Source organism: Piliocolobus tephrosceles, unplaced genomic scaffold, assembly GCF_002776525.5.
Source record: "Piliocolobus tephrosceles isolate RC106 unplaced genomic scaffold, ASM277652v3 unscaffolded_13833, whole genome shotgun sequence".
Taxonomy (NCBI): Eukaryota; Metazoa; Chordata; class Mammalia; order Primates; family Cercopithecidae; genus Piliocolobus; species Piliocolobus tephrosceles.
In genome coordinates, this window is record NW_022295236.1 from 1 (window position 1) to 4,772 (window position 4,772).

Consider the following 4,772-nt stretch of genomic DNA (forward strand, 5'->3'; position numbering starts at 1 on the left):
GGAGAAGCAGGAGGTGAGGAAAAGGAGCAGAGGAAAGAATTCTAAAGTAGTGGAAGAGCCTAGCAGGGGGTTCTTTGCATTCGGTATTCAATACATTTTGTTGGACTTCCTAAAAGCTAATTGGCTCCTTATGATTTAAAAAAAAAAAAAAGAGTTACAAAAATACCAAGTGTCCACATAAAATATGCACACTGCTTAGATGTGCATAGTTTAGGAAAACAGGCAGTGCTTGAGCGTCGGTGAAGAGCAGTGGGTCTGCATGGAGCACTCGGAACTTTGAGGTGATGACTACAGGCTCCCGGTTGCAACAGACAGTAACAAACCCTGCTTCTTTGTATTCAGGAGATGTTCTGGACTCACACAGGGAAACTCGGGCTAAGGAATGAAGGTAATTTTAAATGCAACAACCCAGAGCCACAGATCCATAGTCTGGGAAAGTAGAACTTAAGAGCTTTGTAATGCTGTTTTGACACATGTCTTTTACAAATTGGAATTCTAATCATTCAGGGATTACCAACATTATGCTACCTACTGTATTAATAAACAAAAAGGAAACTTCGTCTCTATGAGAATCTCTATGTGGTGCCTTCAGACAAAACTTCACCAGGTTTAGAGAGAAAACCCCTGTCTCTACACCTCCATTCCCAGGGCGAGCTCACTCTCTGGCATCAAGCTCCCCGTGGTGAGTTTCCCTGTACAGAGGTCCAAGGGGAGAGGTAAGGAGTGGGAGGCAGGGAGTCCAGTTCAGGGACGGGGATTCCAGGACTAGCAGTGAAGGGGAAGGGGCTGGGCGCAGCCTGGGGGGTCTCTTCTTGGTTTCCACAGACAGATCCTTGGCCAGGACTCAGGCAGACAGTGTGACAAAGGGGCTTGGTGTCGGAGAAGAGGCATCAGGACGAAGTCCCAGGTCCCGGGCGTGGCTCTCAGGGTCTCAGGCTCCGAGAGCCTTGTCTGCATTGGGGAGGCGCAGAGTTGGGGATTCCCCACTCCCCTAGTTTCACTTTTTCTCCCAACCTGTGTCGGGTCCTTCCAGGATACTCCTGACACGTCCAGGCCCCACTCTCATTGGGTGTCGGATGTCTACAGAAGCCAATCAGCGTCGCCGCGGTCTCAGTTCTAAACTCCCCAAGCGCCCACCCGGACTCAGAGTCTCCTCAGACGCTAAGATGCGGGTCGTGGCGCCCCGAACCCTCCTCCTGCTGCTCTCGGGGGCCCTGACCCTGACCGAGACCTGGGCCGGTGAGTGCGGGGTCGGGAGGGAAATGGCCTCTGCGGGGAGGAGCGAGGGGACCGCAGGCGGGGACGCAGGACCCGGGGAGCCGCGCGGGGAGGAGGGTCGGGCGGGTCTCAGCCTCTCCTCGCCCCCAGGCTCGCACTCCTTGAGGTATTTCAGCACCGCCGTGTCCCGGCCCGGCCGCGGGGAGCCCTGGTATCTCCTAGTCGGCTACGTGGACGACACGCAGTTCGTGCGGTTCGACAGCGACGCCGAGAGTCCGAGGATGGAGCCGCGGGCGCCGTGGATGGAGCAGGAGGGGCCGGAGTATTGGGAAGAGGAGACACGGAAAGCCAAGGCCAACGCACAGACTGAACGAGTGAACCTGCGGACCCTGCGCGGCTACTACAACCAGAGCGAGGCCGGTGAGTGGCCCCGGCCCGGGCCGCAGGTCACGACCCCTCCCCATCCCCCACGGACGGCCCGGGTGGCCCCGAGTCTCCCGGTCCGAGATCCGCCCCGAGGCCACGGGACCCGCACAGACCCACGACCGGGGAGAGCCCCAGGCGTCTTTACCCGGTTTTATTTTCAGTTGAGGCCAAAATCTCCGCGGGCTGGTCCGGCGGGGCGGGGCTCGCGGGACTGGACTGACCGTGGGGGCGGGACCAGGGTCTCACACCATCCAGAGGATGTCTGGCTGCTACCTGGGGCCCGACGGGCGCCTCCTCCGCGGGTATTACCAGGAAGCCTACGACGGCAAGGATTACATCGCCCTGAACGAGGACCTGCGCTCCTGGACCGCGGCAGACACGGAGGCTCAGAACACCCAGCGGAAGTGGGAGGCAGCCGGTGTGGCAGAGCAGTGGAGAGCCTACCTGGAGGGGACGTGCGTGAAGTGTCTCCGCAGATACCTGGAGAACGGGAAGGAGACGCTGCAGCGCGCGGGTACCAGGGGCACTGGGGAGCCTTCCCCATCACCTCTAGATCGCCCGGGATGGCCTCCCACGAGGAGGGGAGGAAAATGGGATCAGCGCTAGAATGTCGCCCTCCCTTGAATGGAGAAAGGCATGAGTTTCCCTGATTTCCTCTGAGAGTCCCCTTTGCTCTCTAGGACAATTAAGGGATGACATCTCTGAGGACATGGAGGGGAAGACAGTCCCTAGAATACTGATCAGGGGTCCCCTTTGACCCCTACAGCAGCCTTGGGCACCGTGAACTTTTCTCTCAGGCCTTGTTCTCTGCCTCACACTCAATGTGTCTGAAGGTCTGATTCCAGCTTTTCTGAGTCCCTCGGCCTCCGCTCAGGTCAGGACCAGAAGTCGCTGATCCTCCCTCAGAGACTAGAACTCTCCAAGGAATAGGAGATTATCCCAGGTGCCTGTGTCCAGGCTGGTGTCTGGGTTCTGTGCTCCCTCCCCCACCCCAGCTGTCCTGTTCATTCTCAGGGTGGTCACATGGGTGCTGCTGGGGTGTCCCATGAGAGATGCAAAGCGTGTGAATTTTCTGACTCTTCCCATCAGATCCCCCAAAGACACACGTGACCCACCACCCGGTCTCTGACCATGAGGCCACCCTGAGGTGCTGGGCCCTGGGATTCTACCCTGCGGAGATCACACTGACCTGGCAGCGGGATGGGGAGGACCAAACTCAAGACACGGAGCTTGTGGAGACCAGGCCAGGAGGAGATGGAACCTTCCAGAAGTGGGGAGCTGTGGTGGTGCCTTCTGGAGAAGAGCACAGATACACGTGCCATGTGCAACACGAGGGGCTGCCGGAGCCCCTCACCCTGACATGGGGTAAGGAGGGGGATGAGGGGTCATGTCTCTTCTCAGGGAAAGCAGGAGCCCTTCTGGAGCCCTTTAGCAGGGTCAGGGCCCCTCACCTTCCCCTCCTTTCCCAGAGCCGTCTTCCCAGTCCACCATCCCCATCGTGGGCATTGTTGCTGGCCTGGCTGTCCTGGCAGTTGTGGTCACTGGAGCTGTGGTCGCTGCTGTGATGTGGAGGAGGAAGAGCTCAGGTAGGGAAGGGGTGAGGGGTGGGGTCTGGGTTTTCTTGTCCCTCTGGGGGTTTCAAACCTCAGGTAGAAGTGTTCCCTGCCTCATTTCTGGGAAGCAGCATCCACACAGGGGCTAACCCAGCCTGGGGCCCTGTGTTCCAGCACTTACTCTTTTGTGTAGCACATGTGACAATGAAGGATGGATATATCACCTTGATGATTATGGTATTGGGGTCCTGATTCCAGCATTCATGAGTCAGGGGAAGGTCCCTGCTAAGGACAGACCTTAGGAGGGCAGTTTGTCCAGGACACACAGCTGCTTTCCTCCTGTTCCCTGATCCTGCCCTGGGTCTGTAGTCATCATTCTGGAAATTTCTCTTGGGTCCAAAGGAGGTTCCTCTAAGATCTTATGGCCCTGCTTCCTCCCAGCCTCCTCACAGGACATTTTCTTCCCACAGGTGGAAAAGGAGGGAGCTACTCTCAGGCTGCGTGTAAGTGGTGGGGGTGGGAGTGTGGAGGAGCTCACCCATCCCATAATTCCTCCTGTCCCATGTCTCCTGCGGGCTCTGACCAGGTCCTGTTTTTGTTCTACCCCAGCCAGCGCCAGTGCCCAGGGCTCTGATGTGTCTCTCACCGCTTGAAAAGGTGAGATTCTTGGGGTCTAGAGAAGGGAGGTGGGGGAAGGCAGAGGGGAAAGGCCTGTGTAATGGAGATTCTTTGATTGGGACGTTTCAAGTGTGTGGTGGGCTGTTCAGAGTGTCATCACTTACCATGATGATTCACTGACTGGAATTTGTTCATGACTGTTGTTTTCTGTAGCCTGAGACAATTGTCTTGTGTGGGACATGCAGGATTTCTTCACATCTTCCTTTTGTGACTTCAAGAGACTCTGGCATCTCTTTCTGCAAAGGCATCTGAATGTGTCTGTGTCCCTGTTAGCATAATGTGAGGAGGTGGAGAGACAGCCCACCCCTGTGTCCACCGTGACCCCTGTTCCCATGCTGACCTGTGTTTCCTCCCCAGTCATCTTTCCTGTTCCAGAGAGGTGGGACTGGATGTCTCCATCTCAGTCTCAACTATATGTGCACTGAGCTGCAACTTCTTACTTCCCTACTGAAAATAAGAATCTGAATATAAATTTGTTTTCTCAAATATTTGCTATGAGAGGTTGATGGATTAATTAAATAAATCAAATCCTGGAATCTGAGAGAGCAAATAAAGACCTGAGAACCTTCCAGAATCCGCATGTTCCCTGTGCTGAGTCTGTTCCAGGTGGGGGTGGAGAAGGCTGTGAGGAGCCCAGTGTGGACTGGGCCTGTGCCTAGTTGCTGTTCAGTTCTTCGTGGGCTTTATGTGGTCAGTCCTCAGCTGGGTCACCTTCACTGCTCCGTTGTCCTTGTCCCTTCAGTGGAAACTTGTCCAGCGGGAGCTGTGACCACAGAGGCTCAGACATCACTGAGGGCGGCCCCTGCACATGGGGGTCTCTGTGTATTCTGAGACAAATGTTCAGAGCCATTCACCTCCTGCCCTGCTTCTAGAGCTTCTGTTCTGCTCTGGTGTCCT

The 4,772-nt window shown here is 56.1% G+C and overlaps 1 pseudogene across 1 annotated transcript; it reads left to right on the top strand.

Annotated features, from left to right (window-relative positions):
- Positions 1 to 1,077: 1,077 nt before the first annotated feature.
- Positions 1,078 to 4,449, top strand: LOC111532585 (annotated as a pseudogene). The gene is made up of 8 exons (XR_003307528.1): positions 1,078 to 1,239; positions 1,369 to 1,638; positions 1,883 to 2,158; positions 2,734 to 3,009; positions 3,114 to 3,230; positions 3,668 to 3,700; positions 3,807 to 3,854; positions 4,029 to 4,449. The product of XR_003307528.1 is annotated as a class I histocompatibility antigen, Gogo-B*0101 alpha chain-like (transcript).
- The last annotated feature ends 323 nt before the right edge of the window (positions 4,450 to 4,772 follow it).